Genomic DNA, 23,954 nt, shown 5'->3' with positions numbered 1-23,954 from the left:
CATATCTGCTGGGCGGTACACTTTTGGCTGCTCAAACCCAGAGGTACCATGAAGAGTTTTGCTTAACAGAATCATTTAGGGTGAGGTTCCTGTCTTTTGGACATTAAGTAAATTATAACCTGCAAAATACAACATTTTTATTACGATGGTTGCTGTAGGAGAAAATTGCATCAACAAAAAGTTGTTGGAGAATTTTGCCTATGTAATTGTTATTGAAATTTAGCACGTTTTTCTCCAAGACAGTAACTTTGTCCAGGGATTTTCAAAGTTTTTTTTTTGTAGCCTATTTTCTGTTGTATGAGGTGCAAACTTTAGAGTCTGGTGGAGTAAGGTTGAGTTGAGAATTTTTAAAACTCAGTCATGGCTGTACTGAATTTTACAAGGCTTTGATATGTCAGGTCTAATAATTCTTACAGTAATCCCATTAGGAATATCCCCATTCCACAGGAACCTACATTGGGTAACTTGCCCAGGGCCACAGAGCCAGAAGGAGAACAAGAAACAACCTCATCCTCACGACAGAATTATTTGCACTAATTAAGAACCGCTTAAGAAGCTGTATTCCTGCATTCCTGAGACTCATTATTTGTTTTCTTGAGAGCTTTTGTTTGAGATGAAAGTAAAATTTGGAGAACGAGTTTTGGAAATGATTTCACAAGTTGGATATTTGTCAATACTTTATATAATGAAAGTTTATCATATTGGGAATAACTTGATACTATTTTCCTTCAAAGTGTAAAAGGTGACGACAGCAGCTAGGCCAACTTTTGAACCTGCAAGATTCGGAAGAGGAAAAGCAGAAGGTGATTTGAGCCACCTCTCAAAGCAGCATTCAAGCAGAGACCTGCCTTCTCATACAAAGATCAAATACAGGTAATGAAGACTTTTTTTCTTGTTCCCAAGGCAAGACCAAAAGTGTTGAATGATGTGATCGTGAAATAGTATGTTTGGGTTATATCACGTATCTGTTTTCATAGGAGTAGAATGCAATAGAGTTGTCAAACACAAAAATTATGCTCTTTGATTGTGGAATGCTACTGATGCTGGGGTTCTTGTTTGCGGAGCCGAAGAATGAGCTTCACAAACAGTCAAAGTAGGAGAGCAAGGTACAGGCTTTTATTTAGAGATACAGTGAAAGGACAGAGCTCCCGGCTCACACCAGGAGGGGACAAGAGAGTCCATGGTGGTGCGTTGTCTAGGGGTTTTATAGGCAGTTGAGGATTTTTTGCGAACATATGCTAAACTCTTTTAGCATAATAAAACATGTGCTACTCTTCTTTATCTGGGGAACATTAACTGATTTCACTGAAGAATGTTTCTAGAGCTCAATGTTTAACGTAGAGTTTTAGCAGGGCGGTTTCCTCGCATGTAGTTACATTGCTCTGACTGCAGATATCCTGCCCTGCCCCCTCCGGAGGCCCTCACCCTACTCTGACTACATCCATGGTCCCTGTCTCACTACCAGACATTCCTTATGTAGAAATTCCTATTAATTGGAAATTTCCCTGTGTGGATTTAATAATAACTAATATATTACCTCAGAGGGACTGTGCACTATTAGCACTAATCAATTAGGGATTAAAAGTATTACAGTAAAAAGCCCTGAGTTGCCATACTAACAAAAAGTAAAAATATTTTAGTCAATCTACAGCATTATTGTAGGAAAATATGTGATTCACTTGGGCTTTTTGAGATACTCGGAACCACACGGATCCTGTTAGTAACCTTCAGATTATCATAGTGATCTTGTCCAGTTCTCTCTTTTATTCTTGAGGAACTTAGGAACCAAACTCCTTTTGTGGATTGTCTTCCACTGCTACAGCCGTGTGTTTTTTTAGTAACATTTTGCCGTGGTTTGTTTGGACGTTAGACAAACCACTCAGGATGCCCCTGAAGAGGTTCGGAACCGTGACTTCAGGAGGGAGCTAGAGGAGAGAGAGCTGCTGCAGGAGAAAAAAATAGGGATCGTCCAACTCGAGGTACTGACACTACCCTAGACACTGGATTTATAAAATCACACAGCCAGTTTTTCTTTCATTTGCTAATTGGAACAGATTGACGTTTATGTTTGTTTGCTTTAAAATACTGACGTAAAACTGAAGATGTTGTTTGCCTTAAAATACTGGTAACACTTTCTTAAATGATTAGATTAGAGATGATGATGAGGTTGATTCCAGTTCTATCCTTTTATGCTTCTCTTTTTGAAGGAACAGGATGATCTGGGGATATTTAGCAGCCATTGTTTCAATTCAGATCGTTTTGACTGTTTACTTTTTAAAGCCCCGTGGTTTCTGTCTGTGAGGTTTCTCCTGCTTTTGTCAGTAGTCATTGGTGGGCTTTGTTATAGTATCTTTTCTATTTTTCCAGGATATGTAAACTATTTTCTACATTTCCTGATGGAGACTGCAGTTCCCATATCAAAATCAGTACTTTAATTCACTCAGCAAACAGTTGCCAGAGGCTTGTTTGCCAGGCATCTGGCTGTGGTCTCTGCTATCACAGTGCTTGTAATCTAAGCTCTTGGTGCCCACAAGTCCCTAAAATGTTACAAGAAATGCAGTATTTGTTTCAGTAAACTGCATAATGTTTGTGTTTTCCCGGAGCGTACAACCTCCTCTTCAGTGTCCAAGAAGCCTCGATTAGACCAGGTCCTGGCCGCCAACCTCCATGCGGATGACCCTCTAACAGATGTGTGTTTCACTTCCTCCATTCATCATCATCTTCTTTTTTTTACCATTTTTATTTTATTTATCATGCTTCCTGAAATACTTTTATTCTTTTGGCTTTAAGAAGTGATGTGTGTGTATTTTTACTTACTGTTGTTCACATGTGGCCCTGTCTTCAATGGTAAACTTTACAGCTGATTTTAAAACAAAAAGTATTATTGTGTGGTTGATGCAACTTCAGTAACAAGTTTGATCTCTGGAGAGCCAAATAGGGAAGTAAGCTCTTCAAGGGTATGTATGCTTTCCTAAAAAGTAATTCCCCATATTAAGCCCTGGAGATTGACTACTATGTTATATGCCTCCAGGGGGCATTCTTCATACTGGACTTTCTATCAACAGCATCCCTTAGAGTTGAATCCAGGGGTCTCTGCACATTAGATACCAAAGGTGTCCCTTCCAGATGTGCAGTCTACTTAATGGCTCCCTCTGTGCTTAGGGAAGGAAGTGATCTGTGTGAAAGGGTTTTTAGGATTAGCATTTCAATTAACATTAAAATTTCAATGGGACTCTATAATTAATTTGCAGTGTTCTACATACAGTGGAGAAATCTGAGTGGCCTTTCATGGGTAACATCCAACTAAGTACATACATCAAAATTAATTCTAAGGTTGACAGATTGAATTAAATACTTAACACTGTAATTAAATAAAGGGAACCCAATTTTAAGTGAAATTTAATTAGATTGTTCATTTGAAATTATTCTGAGAATTTAACACTCTTTTTTGTACTTTCATTGTCCTTACTTCCTACTTAAAATAGTTTTGAGCTACATAAAATGATTTAATTCTCGGGTGATACACTGTGTACATGTGTACTGTGTATCAGTGTGAAGTTTTCCTTTTCTGATTCTAGAAATAGGTCTGAACTGCATGGGTCCACTTCAGTGGAGTTTTATGTGGATTTTTTCAGTAAATGTGTTCGACAGTCTTTTGGACATTTGTGACAATTTGAAAAAACATTTTCCTCGAACTTTATTTTAAGAATACAGTATATAGTACACATAACGTACAAAGTATGTGTTAATCAACTGTTTATGTTACTGGTCAGGTTTCTTGTCAACAGTAAGCTGTTAGTTTTTGGGGAGTCAAAAGTTACACAGATTTTTGACCATGTGAGGGTTGGCACCTCTAATGTCCATGTTGTTTGAAGGTCAAGTGTGTTTTCATATTTAAGAGCCCTTTTGACCATGTGAATTTGAAAGATACTTTGTTATGCTATTTGCTGTTACAATCTCTCAAACACGTCAATGGTGACATTTTAGTAAGTAGTCATAGGCATGTTTGTGGGGTTTTCTTTTTTTGTTGGTTGGTGACTTTAGTCATTTTTAGATACATTTATCTTCCCCAGTGGGAAAATTAATCCTGCTGAAAGATTTGGCAAATGCAATTTTTATGGAAAAAGTGATAGTGTTCATTTCGCTCCAGTCTCCTGGTGCATTCATTGTTCTTTTTTAGGAGGAAGATGAAGATGAAGATTTTGAAGAGGAGAGTGATGATGATGGTACTGCAGCTCTACTTGCAGAACTGGAAAGAATTAAAAAAGAAAGAGCTGAAGAGCAGGCCAGGAAGGTAAAATCACAGTTAAATATTTACATCTTTCTCCATCTTCTACTAAACAAAAAAATGCTTTTTATTTCAATATCTTACATTAGAAATCATCCTTGCCATGTCTAGATACTATATCACTTACAGATCTATAAATGTGATTTTTTTTGTGACATCCTTTAAGTTTCCTGGTTTTGTTAGAAATTCCTTGCAAATACTTCAGCCATGCCTAATAATACTCATCAATTGATCTTCATTCACTTACTTGTTTATTTGCAGATATTTATCAGCAAATCTGTTTATCAGCAGATATTTAGTCAGTGTCTGTTAAGTGTCAAAAGAATCAAAGATGATTCAGGTGTAGTCATGGCCTACAAAGAACCCACTGATACAGTGAGGCCATCTTTATCTCTCCTCGTCTCTTGCTCCCAGACTCCTTTCTAGGTGCTGGGTGATACAGTCTGTCAGTACATTTTATGTAACCTAGGGCAGTTTACCTAAGTTCTGTGAGTCCCCATAGACTAAGACTTCCCTGAGTCTCCATTTATACAGTGGAAGAAAAGGATGTCTAACTCACTGATAGTTCTAAGGATTAAATAGGGTGCATAGTATATACCTTTAAACTTTGAATTTTTTCCCATAATCGTAACAATAAGGTGAAACTGGGGAGGCAAGAACAGGTCAGAGCATTAGTAGAGGTTCATAAACCAGGGCTGCAGGAGTTTGAACTCTTTTCTAAAGGATATGGGGAGCTAGTTGATTTCAGCAGGAGATGGGTAAGACTAGATGTGCATTTTAGAAAGATTTCTCTGGCAGACATGGAGGTTGGATTAGAAAGAACTTATTTTGGAGGCCGTTATATTAATCCTCACACAAAATTGTGAGAATCTTCATAATACTAGTTGGAGTTGAGAGAAGTGAACAGATGCTAATAACGCTATCAAGGAGGTAGAACTGACCAGATAAAGTGACTGATTAGATGTGGCAGCAAAGATGGGCATGTTTAGGTGGAGAGGAGAGAGATGATGAGTTCTGTTTGGAACATGTTGAATCTGACACATGAGACATTCCAGTGGGGGTGTCCGCCTCCACTTTCAGAGGGAACAGCTCAGCCTTTTTTACGGGCTTCTGTGTAAGATTTCATTTGAGCCAAGAATGCACTGTTAAAAAAGAGGGAAAAAGACGTGGGGAAAAGACTTATGTAGGTTAATGCAGGTATTCTAGGAAAGTAGAGGACTGCTAGAATTCAAATTGGAAGAAGAAAAATATTTTAATTATAATTCTCATCAGAGTTTGGCATAAGCTTAATTCCTGTACTGCTTATAATTTTTATACCTAATTTTTAAAAATCAAAGAAGTAAGAATGTTCCTGATACTGCTTTCACACTTATCTCTTCCACCTCCTTCCTCAAACCATCCTCTCTTGCTTAATGTATCTTACTTTTGAAGGTTTTAGAATATTAATACCCTTGGAAAGCATTTTCAGTTCACCAAGACCTGCTAAACTCCCCTGCTAGTTCTTCTCCTTTGATCCTGTATTTCTGTTCTTGTAGCACATGCCACCATTTATTGCATATGCTCAACGTGTGTCATCCTATTTTTCAGTGCCTGACCCCAAGTGAGTACAGCTATAAGACTTCCCACTTTTATAACCTATAAACTGAGAAAATGCCTAGAATACAATGAAGACTAAAAAAAATTGCTTGGTGAATAAATGAATCATTAGGTATTGACATCCTGCCTAGGGCTAAAGAGTCTAGGCTAAACCCTCCTGATTCTTTTGATCTAATAGGAACAGAAAATCCAAAGGGAAGTTTAAAGATAAAATACATATACTCAAACCATCATATTCCTCTTCCTTCAGGGAAGTTCTACTTTCTGATTTATTTTCCTCATACTTTCTGCAGAATTCTCAAAGATGTGATACACATCAAGAAAAGTTAAAATCAGTTTATACTACAACATCAAACAACTAAAACGAATTTGACTGAATGGCACAGATCTTACCTTCCACAAGTAAGTCTCCTGCTATTTTTAATTGTCAGTCTAGAATAATATTACTTTCTGCCAGAACTAAATATTTAGTGTTACTATGGACAGATGTTAGATTTCATAAGACATGTACACAATAAATCAAGCAGGAAAAGACAGGATTAATGGAAAGAAGGGAGTAAAAAATAATTACTGTACTAAGCCAAACATTTTGCTATTCTTTACGTTGCTTTTCAGTTCTGTGGATGAGGTATTATAACTTGTCACTTTTATTAAAATGTAATTGAATAGATAAACTGGCACATGATTACCAAGTGAGAACATATCAGATTTGTCATTTTCATGTTAATGTGGCTTGACTGACTCCAAGGCATGCGCATAATGATGTATTCTTACTGTGTGCCGTGCAGTCCGCCTCTCTAGGACCCACCCAATGTACTTTGTATTCGTTTGCTAGGGCTGTCACAGCAAATTACCATAAACTGGGTGGCTTAAAACAACAAAAATTTATTCTCTGACAATTCAGAAGTTTACAATCAAGGTATTGGTAGAGTTGGTTCCTTCTGGAAGATCCTTTTCTTGAAGGAGCTAGATAAACATATCCAGGGAGAAAATCATTATTGATGATTAACAATTTTGTTATGCTATATACACTATATAAAACTTGTTTCTCAAAGTGCTAATGTAGAAGGAAATATAGTAAACCTCAGTGAAAATGGAAGATAGTCTTAAAGTGCCTGAAGCCACAGATAGCTGGCAATCCTGGGCACCATGCACATCTGGACTTCCAACTTCACATTGCCTTCTCTGCATCTCTATGTGCCCATTCTTCCTCCTAAAATGATATTAATGGATTTAGAGCCCAATCCAGTATGATTGCATCATAATCCTTACCTGAATTAAATCCACAAATAACCTGTGAATTTGGGTGGGACACTATTCAATCCATTACACTCTTTTCAGAAAAGAATTTCTAGACCTCAACCCAAGAGGATTTTATTAGGCTAGCTGGAAGTGGGAGATACAAAATTGCATTCTAAAACAGAATTCCGTGAAATTATAACACACAGTGTAGTTTAAGATCTATTGCATTGTGATGATATACCTCAACTCAGTATCACAAATATTTTACCATGGCCTAGAAGCATTTCCAGACTTCCTCATATATTGTGAAATCAAACCATGAATAATTGAATGGAGAAGATGGGGAGAAGAAACTTCTGTCAACTAGTGATAAAGTTAGCCAAAATAAATGGTTCAAATATTAACAATAAAATTCTCCTACTAAGATGTTTGAAAAAGTCTTAACATCCTTAAAAAGTACTCCTGGGACAGGGGGAGCCAAGATGGCAGCATGAGTAGAGCAGTGGAAATCTCCCAAAACCACATATATTTTTGAAAATACAACAAAGACAACTCTTCCTAAAAAAGTACTCCTGGGAAAGGGATAACAATTGTCTACAGTTAATTATATATACAGTTAACCACTGATTATCAGATTATAGATGCAGTAGTGGCTGAAGGTTTGAAACAATGCAATAATTCTGAATTATAGAACTAATATCTCTATACCTGGTGCCTATGTTGTACTGTAGTGAATAGCGAACACATTTATGAAATTTAGTTATAATTCTGCAGCAGAAAAGATGATTTTGAGTATCAGAAATTTTAGGGTGCTGCTTTGATGAGCTATGTCTTTCAAGATCATGTCTTTCCAATCTAACATGCTAATTTAAACATTGATTTCAAACACCTGTAGATACAGTACACACATATACACAAGTGAAGATATTGCAAAAAATGTTTACATCAATCTATAAAACTGATGAAACTTCCCATTTGATCATTTCCAGACAAAGGATCTGATTCACTGTATTTATTAGTCACCCATGGCCATGTTTCTTTTTTGTTTTGTGCTTTACGATGGATACTTTCCCTTTCTAGTCCAAATTCTTATTTATCAATTTTTCTTTTCATTTCCTACAAGCATATCCCTGTGATTCCCTTTGTGATTCCCAACATGATCAGGTAGATCATCATGTGTGTAGAAGACAGTTTAGCAAGATTTTGAAAAATACCGAAATACCAATATCCTGGTTTGCCTGTTTAAACTTCCACAGTTTGGAAGTTAATTAATAACAAGACTCTAAAGCTAAATTGCCTGGATTTATGTCTTGGCTCTGCCACTTGGGTGATCTTAGTCTTGTTACATAAACATGCTGTGTTTCAGTTTCTGTTCCATTATCTATAGCTTGTCGTGGATACCAGAACCTACTTCATAGGGGGGTTCTGAAAATACATCAATTGATAAATTGAATCATGTGGAAAGTGTCTGGTACATGAATACTCAATAAAAGGATTGTTTCCTTCCTACATCAAGTAAAGTATATTAATGTCAAATAAATCTTTATAGGATCCAACTTAAAAATGATTTCTACTATGAAATCTTCAAGGTAAAATATGCAAGCAGATGTGTCTTAACATGAGCTCTGTGTTCATATTAAAACTTCAGATTTGCCTAGTATTCTATTGCATATTCATTTCTTAATTCCTGTACTTAACAGAGTAAATGCACACCTCCTTTCAGGAATTATAGTACATATTTCATGAGATCTTTTCAAATTGCTTTGATTCTCATCGATGTAATCAAATCTTGATCTTTGAAAATAATTGCCTATATTTACTAATATAAAGGATTCTGATCTTTACTCTGGAAGGAATAAGCTAAACTTTTCCAGGAGAGGATGAATTGCTATTGATGATTAACAACAATTTTATTGTACTGTATCTACAGTAGAACATGTTTACCAAAACATCAATGTATAAAGGAAATATAGGCAACTCCAGTGAAAATGAAAGACAGTCTGAAATAGCCTGAGGTCACAGAGATGATAGCCAGTAGTAAAGACTTGTTACCATCCCAATTCCAAACTTAATATTAAATTTTGAATGATACTTAATATATTCAAAATTTACATTGTTAGAAACTGGGAAAGCTGTATTTTCACTTCTTTACAAGTATATGAAAATACGATGGATTTTTAAAATACAACTGATAAATACAGTCAAATTCAGCATTTAATGGAATGTATTTTCTCTTCTAGCTCAAATTCCAGGGTTTAAAAGTGGTAATAATAAATGCTGCATATAAAACATGGCCAGATAATTGCAAAGTAATGACTAATGTAACTATAAGAAGACAGTATGTTCAGATTAGATAGAATACACCAGAAAGATAAAAAATGAACACCTGAGATTTACCAGTGTTTTGACCTCAATGATGTGAAATATTTTTGTAGCTAAAAATAGATGTTCTTAAACATTAAAATCTATATATTGTCTTTTAACTTTTATTTCATAATAGTAACAGGATTAACACAATAAATTTAGTAGTAACATAGGACAATGCAAAGAAAATAAGGAATCTGAATGAACATCTTTGGGACAGAGTATTCAATAAACCCCTTCATTACTAGTATTAAGTAAATCCAGTTTTAAGATATTCAAATCTTCCTGTACTTTCAAAATAAGTTTTGTCACTATAATTTCATATTCTTGTTTAGGTTTGTATAAAATACCTCTCTGCCTCTTTATGGTCATCTATGAGAGGAATGAAGATAAAATTGCCTGATAAAGTGAATCTCAAAGAAAAATTATTTTTTTTTTTTGTGATAGAAAATAATGGTCTCAAAGTGATAGTAGAGAACCAGGAGATACTAAACTTTGTTAGCCACAGAAGATGCAAAGAGTGTTCAAATGGCTAGTCACCACTGGAGTGGAATAAATGGACAGAATTTCATTTAAAAACAAAGAATTTTTCCTTGTCATTGTCCAGGCAGTGAGCTTTAAGTGGTGGAGTTGTACAAATCAAGCCGCTGTGTCTGTCTTCATGGAGCTTGCAAACTAGAGAGGAGGACAAACATTGATAAGGTGATACATTAATAAGTACACAAGACAAATAAGTTCTTAGAAAGGGGGGAAAAGTTATCAGATTATACAAAGAACTTGATCTGGACTGAAAAGTTAGTGTAGACCTTCCTGATAGAGTAATATTTATGGAGAGATCTGAGAAATTAATAATTTTATTAACAAGAGGGGGAAGGGATTAGGGAGATGAGAGTATTTCACAAAAGAACACAACCAATCAAGCAGCCTGTGGAAAGGTCTTGTGTTGTTGGAAGGAAGTTCAGGGTGGCTGGATCCCAGAGCTGGAGGGGGAAAATGATCTGGTACAATCCAGCGGGGGGAAGAAACTGGAAATATGGAACTCTGAAAACTGAGAAAGACCTTGACTTTTTCAGGATACTCTCAATCCTTAAACTCATCCAAATTGACATAAGGTAAATAGAAGAGAATCCACATCCTTTTATAATCACAAATAGGTTTGCAAAGCTGTCAGACGACATGGGGCCACAGACAAAACATACTAGACAAAACGAGATACCTTAGGAGTATATTTCCTCTTAAAGGAGTTTAGGAAGACAAAATTTCTATTTTATATAGTAAAATTAATAGCACAGATTTAACAAAAATTTTAATAAGCATTGTGAGAAATCCTCAATGAGACAAAGGAGACCTCATTGGTAATATAAAGCAGTGGCTCAATAGATAACATTTCTGCTTCCAGATAAAACATAGTGGTTACAGAAAAGTCAAAACAGGAAAAGAAGGATTTTTTTTAAGTTTTAAAATGCACTTTTAAGGCATCCAAAATTTATGGAGTGATTACTAAATCAGTTTAAATTCTAGGGAGCACATGTCAACAGTCTGCCACTGCCAGTTTTTATTTATTTTACTTTTTAAAATTTTTATTAAGGTATTATTAAGATACACTCTTATGAAGGTTTCACATGAAAAACAATGTGGTTACTACATTCACCCATATTATGGGGTGCCCCCTATACCCCATTGCAGTCACTGTCCATCAGTGTCATAAGATCACTGCCAGTTTTTTGTTTTTGTTTTTGTTTTTATTTGTGGATCAGTGCTTGGTCAAGGCAGAGAAAGAGAAAGACAAAGCTTTTAGTGGTTACATGGACTCGAGTGACAATACAGAGATTTGAAGGTCCTCAAATTGTCATGTTTACCACCAGCCACTTTAGAAATTCTGAGTTAAAACAACTTAGACTATGAAGCACAGTCAAAAAAGTCTGAGAAAAAAAAAAACTCTTAAAATTTTCCGGTTTTTGGCAAACAGACTAGCCAGAAGAAGGGAGTATAAATAAAAAAATGAAAAACAGTATATGAAAGCCGTGGATAGAGTAGCAAACTGACAGTGGAGATCACAGCCCAGTCATACCTGGGGGCTGTGGCTGACTCGGGGAAGAGCTAGAAGCTAAGAAACTGAGTTTGTCCCTTGGCAGAAGGCCAGGCCTTCAGGACAGAAAACTTGTTCACCAAGGGAAAAAAATGACCGAACTGGAGAATGGTGGGATCTTAAATACAGGGCTGGTACTGCCCTCAAGACATTTTCCATACTTTGATGCTGTGTGTAGTAAGATGCAATGAAAGTGGAAATAACTCAGGGAAGAACAGCATTTCTCATATTACAGGGCTGGGGTAACTTAGTGATACCAGAATTATGAATCCATCTAATTCCCTCATTGGACTGATCTCATCTACCCCCAATCCCACTTCAAAAATGACTTAAAGAGGGAACCCTTGCTGCTGGGAGATAACTTCTGTTGGACCTCTATGCTTCCTTTACATTCAATATCTGACATACAATAGAAAAAAATATTACAAGAATTTTAGAAAGGCAAGAAAATATTAATCATCAAGAACAACATGTGCACATACAGAGTTCAGGTACTCAATCTATTTATGGGGTTACCAGACCAGGACTTTCAAGTAACTATGATTCATGTGTTCAATCATCATAGAGAAACATAGACAAGATAAATGTAATTAAGATGTGTATGGGGTAAATGGCAGAATTTGCAGAATCTCCCGCCTGGCCTTAGTCAGTCCATTTGCTTATCAGTAGGTGTCTACCATCGCAGAGCCTCCCACCCATCTGGGGCAAGGGGTGGAGAGAAAACAGCCATTCTCTCCTCCCCTCCATTCCTGGTATGTAATTAGTCTGGCTGGCGTCTGCCAGTCACCAAGGACCCGCCCATGGGGTCCCTACAGGAAGGGGTGGGCAGGAAGTAGAGAGTGTGCCTGGCTTGAGTGGTGGCTGTAGAACAAAGGGTGGGGCAGGCCTGGCTCAAAAATTCAAGCAACTACAAAAGATAAAAGCCTTCCTCCCAACCGACCCTTTCCTTTAACTTATTTCAGTTTCACTGGTTTCATAGGGAACGCACCCTGGACTGGGAACAACCTTTGCCCTGGAGCTACAATGCGTCAAGAATTTCACCAGAAATTTGAGTCTCCAAAGACCACCAAATGGACATTCCAAAACAGAAAAGCTGTAATATCTGAAACTAAGAACTCAATGGGTAGGGTAATTAGGAGGTTGAAACAAAAAAAGGCAGTATTGGTGAATTCCAAGACCAGTCAGTATAAAAATACATGAACAGAAGTACACAAGACAACGCAAAGTAGAAAAATTAAAACAGATAAATGGATGAACAAAATATGTTGCATACCCAACAGGGCAAATTTATGTGGAACTGGAATGGTAGGATGAGGGCAGAGAAAGAATGGGACCACAAAAAGCCCAAACAAAACAAAATGAAAAGTGGGCAACACAGGCCAACATCAACAGAAACAAAACCATACCAAGGGATATCATTGTCAAAATACTGGAAACAAAAGTAAAGAGAAAACAGTAATAGTAGCCAGAGAAAGAGAACAGTAATAAATCAAGCAGTTAGCTTTTTTAACAGAAATAATGGATGGCAGAATTTAATGGTATTTCACTTTGAAAATGACAAGCAAAAATAACTGCCAAAATAATATTGTATGTGCAGTATATATGCAGTTGTATGCATATAGTATACATATACAAGGAGGAAGGTAGAATAAAAGTATTTAAGAAAAATGAAACTTCTGCAGGTCATCAATAGTAGCAGGCCTGATAGTAACAGAGGGAGTAAGAAATGACCATTCTGATACCTATCTATTGTACATGAACATATGCCTATCAGATTTACTGATGTAGTGGATACAGTGTGTAAGAGAAAGACTTTAAGATGATGCCATGGTTTTTGTGTTTTTTTTGGTAATTTTTTTGGTTTTTTATCTTGACATAATTTCTCATTTATAAGAGGCAGTAATAAAAAATTACTGTATATCATAATTGCTATATCCTTCTCTCTCTCCCTCTCAGTAATTATCTTTGTGGTCAAGAAATTTAGAAGGTTATTTCTCAACACTGTAAAAAGCAGCTTGAAGTTGCGTTCCTTTAGAAAGTAGTATAAAAGTCGTTAAAAGGCTGACCATTTTTCACCTTTAACTATTTTAAATAAATTTTTCAATGCAATACTTTTGGACTTCACTGTGAGGCAGGCTTTGGGCTGTACACTAAAATGGGGGCTTATTTGTGGTTATAAATGCTCAGTGGAGATTTTTATTTTCTCTTCATCTCATTAAGGCAAGACTAGAGCAGGGGTCCTTGCTACTATTTCCTGAAGTATAGGTGTTATTTGTTACCTCTAACATGAGACTGTAGACTTTAAGGGTCCCAGTTTTAGAAAGATAACTTGTGTTTAATCGTTTAGGTCAGGTGGCCCATCTTGGGTTTCCAGTGGGGCTCCTTAGCAAAGAAGACAGATTAGCAAGAGCAAAACAGTTTATTGACTCATGCAGTGCATATCACCCAGGGAAATCCTTAAATGAGATGTAACTCAGAGGCAGCTTAGAAGTGCAGCTTATAGAGCATCTTTACAAAGAACAGTACATTTGTAGAGAAGTGACAGCAAGCTTCCAGGGGTGGCAAACTGGGGGAAGGTAAATACATGGGAGGGAAGTAAGGCATAGGGTTTGTTTGCAGGTCCTTCTGATGCGCATCTCTGGGCTGATGGTGTCTCCAGCAAAAGGAGAATCTATATCCTGCCATTAGGCAGAAGGGAAGAGGAGGCTAGAGAGAACTTTTCCCGTGTTTGCTGCAGTTTTTTTTTTAAAGTGGTTTCCCCCCTCCCCTAGTTTTTGGGATATAATTGACATATAACACTATGTAAGTTTAAGGTGTACAATGTGATTTGATACACATATATATTGGGTGTGACATGATTACCACGATAATGTTATTAACACATCCATTACCTCACATAGTTACCAGTTTTTCATTGTGGTGAGAACATTCAGATTTATTCCCTGACCAACTTTCAAGCACCCAGTCCAGTGTGTTAGGTTCCTGAGTCACCATGCAGTACAGGAGATTCCCAAAACTTACTCATTTTATAACTGTAAGTTTGTACCTTGTGACCTCACCCCCATTTTCCCCACCCCTGAGCCCCTGGCAACCACCATTTGATACTATCTGTTTCTATGAATTAAGCTTTTTAAGATTCTACATAAAGTGAGATTGTATAGTATTGGTCTTACTGTGTCCAGTTTTTTTCACTTAACACAATGTCCTCCAGGTTGGTCCATGTTGTCACAAGTGGCAGGATTTCTTTCCTTCTTTTGGCTGAATAATATTTCACTCTATCTATCTATCTATCTATCTATCTATCTATCTATCTATCTATCTATCTATCTATCTATCTATCCATCCATCTATCCATCTATTATCTATCATCTATCTGTCTATTATCTATCTATCTATCTATATCTATCTATCTGTCATCTGTCATCTATCATCTCATCGATCTCTTCCCACTCATCTGCTGATGGACACTTAGGTTGTTTCAGTGTCTTGGGTTTGTGAATAATAGGCAGGGAGCATGAGGTGCAGTTACCTTAAAGATAGTTCTTTCAAGCTGCTTGTTGTCTTTAGCTCAAAGTAATTTTTCTGTCAGAGGCATATTTTGCAGTGCCATATCCTGGTTTGCTTCCCTAGCAGGGTCCTTGCTGCTATTTGCTGAAGTATAGGTTTTATTTGTTACAGCTAACATGAGACTGTGGACTTTAAGGGTCCCAGTTTTAGAAAGATAACTTGTCTTTAATCCTTTAGGTCAGGTGGCCTTCAGGCTTTACCCTTGTGTTTTCGGTGCTCTGTGACAGCAATTCAAACAGAAACCAAGGATCCCATGTTTTCTTTATAAATCCTCAGAATGAAAACCTGTTTCTGTAGTTGTTTTTTCACTTGAGATTCCCATTTCCACTGAATTCTAAGATTCTAGAGTTTTACCATCCTGTCGGTTTAGCAATGTTTTCCCTAAATGTAATATATTATACAGGAATATTAATAGCACTGTTTTTGTGACTTTCAGTGGAAACTAATATCAGACTATTGTCCGTTACTTAATTCTAGAAACAGAAGCATAGGCCAATGAATGTTGCTTTATTCTTTCAAAGCAAATATATGGGCTCTTTTGCATGCTTCTATGCCTTAAATAATTAATAATAAACTCTTATTTAAAGTTATGTGACTAAATGTTAGATTTTGTTAATTCTGGTGTTGCCTCCTACAGCTTCACACAATCATTTAAGAAGTAATTTGGGCCAGTAGATTCCTCAGCCCTTGATTGACTATGTGAAATATAAAAAAAAATTTCCTGATGGCATTTTGGATTAATTTCCCCCTAAAATTCTGTTCAGCCCAGTTCTTCATGCCCTTCATAACACACACAAATGGTGACTGTGCTTAGAATAAAATCCAGAATTATTAGTAGGTTTTGCAAAGCCTTGCATGATTTAGCTTCTGCTTGTCTCTCGGCTTCTTTTGCTGCTTGTCTTCTCTATCATTCTGCTCTGATCAAACTGGCTTTCTTTATTGTCACAGACCCTTCCAACTTCTGCACATTTGCAGGTGTTGTTCCATTTGCTGAAAATTCTGCTCTCCTACTAATTTGCCCAGAAAACTTTGAGCCACTCTACAGGTTTCAACTCAGGTGCTCTTTTTCCCCTTAGAAGCCTTGTAAGTCCTCCCCAAACTTGATTCTTTGCACGAGGACCTCGGACATATTGCAGGTTTGGCTCCAGACCACTGCAGTAGAGTGAGTCTGGCGAATTGTTTGGTTTTCCAGTGCATATGAAAGTTAAGTTTACACCATACTGTAGTCTGTTAAGTGTGGGATAGCACTATGTCTAAAAATGCAAGGTACATACCTTATTCAAAAAATTATTTTATTACTGAAACATGCTAATCACCATCTGAGCTTTCAGCAAATTGTAATCGCTGATCCCAGACCACCACAGCGAATAGAATCATGATGAAAAAGTTTGAAATATTTCTAGAATGACCAAAATGTAACACAGAAACAGTAAGTGAGCAAATGTTGTTGGAAAGACGGCATCAATAGACTCATTCAAAGCACAATTGCCACAAACATTCAATTTGTAAAAAAGCAGTAACCTGTGAAGTACAATCAGGTGAAGCACAGTAAAATCAAGTATGCCTGTATTTTTTGTTTTCTAGCAGTCAGTGCCATATTCTTATTTGAAAGGAGTAATTCAATTCCTGCCAAACCTGTCAGGTGCTATGTTAAACTGATAGTGTCATTTTGAAATTTCAAGGGTGTATTTGCTGATTTTTCAACTTTTATTTTGAAGAGTTTCAAAAATAGCAAGTTTAGTGAACCCTCATAGACCGTTCAGCCAGCCTTAAACTCCCTTAATTTTCTAAAGTTTCAAGTTTGAAAGTTTGAAAAGACTTGTAAATTTAATATTTGTGTATATGTAATAAAATTATGGTTTAAAATTTATTTCAACCCTGGGTAGCATCAGCACAGTTCTTTAAATTTAAAAATGAATCCGTTCACTACTCAAAATTTGGAAAAATTAAACCATTGTTATAAAAGATAAAGTCTCTAATTGTTGGCTTTTATTCCTTGCAAGTGTTTTTTTTTAAAGGCTGTCAATATATATATATTTTTTTGATATCATCAATCTGCAATTACATGAGAAACTTATGGTTACTAGATTCCCCCCATCACCAAGTCCCCCCCACATACCCCATTACAGTCACTGTCCATCAGCGCAGTAAGATGCTGTAGAATCACTACTTGTCTTCTCTGTGTTTTAATACAAATTAAAACAATGAGATCCTACTACATATCTGTTAGAATGGCTAAAATGTAAGAGATGCGCTGTAACAAGTGTTGACCTTCAGGGTGTGGAGCAACTAGAGGGCTCACACATTGCTAGGGGGAATGCAACAGGGTCCAACTACTTTGGATAATACTGTGGCAGGTATTCAGAAAGTTAAACATATACCTATCATTCAATTCAGTCATTCCACTCCTAGGTATTTATGTAAGGGAAAGGAAAGCCTATGTTTGTACAAAGCCTGCTGCACAAATATTCATAGCAAGTAGCTTTATTTTTAATAGTCGACAAGTGGGAACTACCCAAATGAAGATCCAAGAACAGGGGAAAGGAGAAAACAAATTGAGCTATACCCACAAGTGGAATAACTCTCAAAAGTAAAAAAAGAAATTAACTCTTTATACGTGTTAGGAGGTCCCTGAATCTCAAAATAATTGTGCTGAGTGAAAAAATCCATACATGAAAACAGTACCTACTGGAGGGCTCCATTTACATTAAATTCTGGAAATTGCAAACTAGCCTATAGTGACAGAAAGCAGGTTAGTTGCCCGGGAGCAGAAAGAGTAGGTAGGAAGCGGTGTGAAGGGTGGATTACAAAGGTACAAAGGGAAAGTTTTACAGATGACAAATATGTTAAATGTTTTGATGTTATTAGTGCTTTCGTGGCTGTATGTATTTGTCAAAATGTATCCAATTGTATGCTTTAGGAGGAATCCGGAGGAGGCTGGCGGCGAAGGCGGGAGGCGGGAGGCGCGCCTGTGCGGACCTGGGCCTGGACGGCGCCCCTCCCCCGCCGCCGGGCCCGCCGCGCCCCGCAGCCGCCTCGCCGCACCCCCTTGGCGGAGCGGTCCCCAGAGTGTCCTCGGCGACCGAGGACGAGGAACTCCCGGAGGGGCTGTGAGGCCTCCAGCAAACAAGGACCCCTCTTCTTGGCACCCGTGCACCTGCAGTTCTAGGTCCCAAAGACCTTTTTCCATATAAGGAACACAAAGGCAAGTTTGGAAAGTCAAACAAATGGCAAGGATTTAATGCAGGACTGCGGGAAATAGAGAATATCCCGGGAGTACAGTTTCCTGGATCCCAGGCCCCTCGGCACCAGAGCTCTTCAGAAACGGAGGGAGGAGGTGGAGACGGGCCGATGCAGGCGGTGAGGACGGAGGTGACAGACCAGGAGACGGAAACGGCAAGGGAAGGAACGGGGAAGCTGGTTCCGAAGGGACAGAGTCACACTACTCAAACAAGCCCTCTGACCACTCCCGGGAATCGCCCGGAGACGAAGACGACAAGGACCCCACGGAAGAGGGGAATGAGCAGCTCCGGGGGCGGAGACGCCGACACGACGCGGAGCACAGCCCTCGACCCGCGTCGGAGCGTGAAGGGGCCCGACCACCGTGATGAGCGCTGCGCGGCAAGGGGAACCCCGAGAGGGCTGCACGTTTGCTTGTCTGATGTTCTTGGACTCGGTAAGAACCAACATGGCCTTGTCATTGACAGAACCCCGGTTTGTATGTACATTATTCACATTCCTCTCTGTTGTGTTTTGGGGGAAAAAGACATTTTAGCCTTTTTTAAGGTTATTGATTTAGTTTCATGTTACTTGGTTGCATGAAGTTGCCCTTAACCAGTAAGAATTACAAAGATTTTTGCACAGGATCCTTTTATCTAGGCAGTTATGTTCTTCATTCTCCTGCCTTCACTCCACCATCACCAAACACTCAGTTAAATATAAGTTAGCATTTTTTAAGCACCCACTCATAATGCTTAAGGGACAGCCTCTCCATTACAGAACCCAGGAACCAATTCCTAGATATGTAATGTTGGCGTATTGAAGATTAAATTAAAATTGCCCTTCAGTTTGAGGCCATGTGTAGTTTGATCATACTGTAAAATACCTTCCCTATTAGAAATAGCTAGTTGGCAGCATATACTTCTCAAAACTCATGTTGTTACATACATAAACTCGGTTTCCACAGGTGAAGTTAGTGAGTTTATTGTTATTCCAAAATAAAGGCAGTGGTTTATTTTTCCACCCAGTGCCAGTACAATTTGAGCTGATCACACAAGGTGGGTTCTTTACGTTTGAAATCTGGAATCAGCATCCGCCCTATGGAAAACCACAAAAGGCATTGACTTTTAAAGTGAACAGTTGTTTTCGTTTGGAACTAGGACTAGAATAGTTAATATTCATCCACACACTATTATTATGTGTACATTGTTGCTCTTATGATAATAGAGAATTTTATTTATTTTTATGCCAGCTCATATTGTGAGAACACTTTCAGTCAGTTTGGGTTTGACCAATCCTGTTATGCTTGTTCTGGGAACATCATTTTGTGTATTCGAGGTTTGTAGTTGAAAAGTTTACTGTAAAAAAATATCAAAAACAAAAAAGTATATTGTTTTTACATAATAAATTTATTGGAATGTGTACTGGGAATAAGATTTGAGGTTGTAAACAACTAAGTGTAATTTGGCTTCATATATGTAATGTGAGGTATTAATGTAATTCATATATTAAAGCTAAAATTATTAACAAAAAGTTATATGCTTTAAATATGTGCATATCTATTTATTGAATGTTCATTGGATATCCATTATATCTCAGCAAATCTGGTAATAGCTTTTGAAGGGCCCCCACCAGTAAGATGGCAAACTTCCGGCTTCTCTTTGGGCTCCTCAGTTCCCGCCGGCGCCACCTGAAGCCCAATCACCTCTCGCCCCCCTCCCAATCCCAGCACCTAGCCAACAGCCACCAGCCCCGTAGAAGTGACACCTCAATCAATTCATGCCCCTTCCTATATAACCCAGCACCTTTCCCTAATAAAGCGGAATTCTCCGGTGAATTGCTGCTGTGTGTCGCTCCTTTCCGTTCAGCTTTCAAGAAATTATGTAACTTCAAGAAAGATACTTAACTCTTCCGCTTTAGTCTCCTTATCTGTAAAATCGGCCTAGTATCTTGCACAGTACTTAGGACATGACCGTGTTACTCATTAGTATTGGTATAGGCTGCTCAGCTCCACAATCTAATGTATTTAGGCTTTAAGATATTTTTTCTGAATCTATTAGGATGTGGGAACATCCTGGAATTGCATGAAGGAAAGTGTGATACTTGAATAATCATAAGAATGCCTTAAATCTACAAATAGAGACTTATTGGTACAGAGACTTACTGGCTAGGTGAAAGAATGGAGCCATCTTCCCATTGCCAGGTTCCATTTGTTGGAACTTTTACTAGTCCCATCCAATGATATGATTTCACCAATTTAAAGAAATCCTGCTCGAAACCACAAATAAAATCAGTGCTTAGAATTTTAATAAATATAAGACCATACTTATTTAATCATTTTTTTCCATGCTTGGAATGCATTCTCTGTCCTCTAGCATAATTCTGACTTAAACAACACATGCACAATACCTGGAATTTCTGTGCTCTCTTATTTTTAACACAGAAAGATTTGGGGTTAGTGTATCTGAGTTTTGGTGCTTTCTTATACTTTAGGTTCACATTCCAGTGAGTTGCCTCATATGTTAGGACTAAATATAGGAAGGGGACTTAAAACAAATACTCCACCTGGTCCTCTCTACTGTGTATCTTAAGGAGACTGGAATTTTGAGACATACATGAAGCCTGACTCTGGTACCAACTTTTGCTTTCATTAAAAAACTGGTAGCAGTTCTTTCTATAACAGCCAGTTTTGAGGACATGGCCCACAGTAACTTTCTAGAAAGGGAGAGTATGTTATTTATCCTGCACAGCTCTGAAAATTATAGCAGATTTTGTTACGGACAAGCTAAGTACCTTTTTTACTCCAACTCTAAAATCCAGATAATTAAACCTTTATGGTCATGCCTAATGGCCTATCTCTACATACACACACATATATATATATATATGAAGAGAGAGAGATGACAAACTAAGCACCCTCTAATTTTTATAAGTACTCCTTCATTGTTAAAAAATGCAAAATAAAAAAAGCTACAGTGAATTAGGGACAAGACCTAATCATTTTCTTGTACAGCCTCTTGTTAACACCATCGGATACATACTTACACCCAAGTATGTATAGATGCATGCAACTTGTGCTGCAAAATATTAGAAAACCTTCGCTTACTTTTCAAAGAAATTGGAGCTCCTTGGTTGAAAAATGCTATTAAAATAATCATAGTTATTAAAAGAGTTAATATTGTTACAGTCCAAAAGTAGCTGACAAATCTCTAGATTAACAGCAAAGGACACATTCAATATTGCTAGCTTATGTTTCTGTGCTTTTGTATACTAATAAATGCAATGCACTGCAGTCATTCGATCGAGAATATTGCTTTCTACTTCTCTGTTATCACTTACAATTTATGATCGTGGCACTGCATATCATTAGCATTACAATGAAATGGATCCCCAAAGCTATAGCAATGGACCAGGCAAGGAAAAATGCAGATGCTGTCAAAGGAAAAAGAAAAATGAGAGAAGAAGGTTTAGGGTTCCAATATCTTCATGTTTAATAGAAACAGGACACAGGAAGTAATATCAGTGTTTTTTTCAAAACCAGCATCATAAGTACTTTGTAAATGATTAACACAAGAGTACAAAAATGTAATATTCCCTCCTCTCCACTCTAAAAGTTCCCCAGCCCACCTGTAGAAGAAATTATGACTATATATTTTTTAAATTTCTATGCAGGTCCAATAATAAATATGGACAGTTCCTGTGAGCCATCTTTTAAAAAGATGTATTTAAGAACCTATACAAACTATTCTGTGAAGTTTTGCATTTGAGAAACTATCTTAGTGATTATTGCATATCATATTTCATAAAGTCAGATTTTTATAAGTAGCTGCTTGCATTGTGGCTCATGAGTATATAGACAAAATCTAATTATTAACTGACTTAATTTTTCCCAATGCATATTTGTTTCTTAGTTTTTACTATTAAGACATAGTGATATGAATAACATTTCACACACACCTGTGCATATTTTTGAGTACCTTTCTAGGAAAAATTCCTGAAAGGGTAATTGCTGAATTAAAGGGCATTTCATTTAGAATTTTTGTAATGATTGAAAATTTCAATTCAAAGAGGCTATAGTGTTATGTCGCCCCCAAAATATATTTAAAATCATGTTTTTTCATACTTTCCTCCATGCTAAATATTATTCACATTTCTTAAATGTATAAACTGATAGGCAGTATTATTTTTTAATGCTTATTTTTCCTGTTATGAATAAGACTGAGCATCTCTCACTGTGGTTAAATAATGTTTTTATTTTATTTCCCTGAGACTTCTCTTTTTTATATTAAGTAGCTTGTTTGTTTTTCACTAGAGTTGATCCAACTTTTCTTTATGAATTATGCTTTTTCTTGATATGAATGAAAATGCCTTCATTATTCTGAGTTTATAAGATAAATTACACGCATGCTGCATCATGTTACATGGTTTTCTTTTTTTGGTCTATTTGGTATTTGTGTGTGTGTGTGTGTGTGTGTGTGTGTGTGTGTGTGTGTGTGTGTGTGTGTGTGTTTCTGTGTTTATGTTTGTAATAAATAAGGTAGGAACTCAAGAGTTTTAAAATTTCCTTTCCAGATGAGCACTGAATTTTCTAACACTATTCACTGAATTAATCAATGTGTTTTCATTGATACGAAAACCTCCATTCTCATATGATACATTCCTGTATCTGTGTTTATTCCTATATTCTTTAATCTGTCTTTCCCTTCAAACTGTATGTAAAGTTTCCTTAGTTTTATAATATGTGTGAGTATTTGATAGTTGCCATAATTTGTTACATTTTGTTTTCAGAATAATTTGGCAATCATTACACTTCATATGTGCCTTAGGAACTTCAAAATAAGCTTTTCAAGAATCTGCCACTTTAATATATGGTACATTGATCTTTCAATAGAATCATATTAAATAGAGATAATTTACATCTTTAAAATGTCTTTTATCCTTGAATGATGTCTATTTCCTTTATGCATGTCTTAGTTTATGTTCATCAGTGCAACTGTAATACATTTATTTCTAGAGTGTTTTTCTTCCCACAGGTCAAGACTTCTTTTTCCAGGTTTAATTGACATATTGTTGACATATAACATGTGTAAGTTTAAGTATTTCATATACACATATATTGAGAAATTATTACCACAATAGGATTATTGGCCTCCATCTTATCACATAATTTTTGTCCTGTGTGGTGATAACTTCTAAGATTTACTCTTAACAACTTTCAAGTACATAATAAAGTATTGCTAATTATAGGCACCATGGCTGTGCATTATATCCTCAGAACTTAATCATCTTATAGATGGAAGTTTGTGCCCTTTAACCTGCATCTCTCTACTCCCCCACTCTCCAGGCCCTGAAAACTGCCATTCTACTCAATTTCTCTGAGTTTGCCTTTTTGTAGAATCCACATAAAAGAACATACAGTATTTGTCTTTCTCTGAGTTGTTTCACTTCGCATAATGCCCTCAAGGTCCATGCATGTTGTCACAAAGGCAGAACTTCCTTCTTTCTTCATGGCTGAATAATATTCATACACATATATATATACATGTATACTACATTTTCTCGATCTATTTGTTCATCCATTGATGGGCA

At 36.9% G+C, this 23,954-nt stretch overlaps 2 pseudogenes; one reads left to right on the top strand and one right to left on the bottom strand.

Annotated features, from left to right (window-relative positions):
• Positions 1-741: 741 nt before the first annotated feature.
• LOC118970667 (uncharacterized) lies at positions 742-20,459 on the top strand (annotated as a pseudogene).
• LOC108388386 (NKG2-D type II integral membrane protein-like) overlaps positions 20,412-23,954 on the bottom strand; it is a 23,974-nt pseudogene continuing 20,431 nt past the window's right edge.

This window comes from Manis javanica, chromosome 15 (genome assembly GCF_040802235.1).
Source record: "Manis javanica isolate MJ-LG chromosome 15, MJ_LKY, whole genome shotgun sequence".
Lineage (NCBI taxonomy): Eukaryota > Metazoa > Chordata > Mammalia > Pholidota > Manidae > Manis > Manis javanica.
This window is presented reverse-complemented; position numbering and strand designations above follow the sequence as displayed.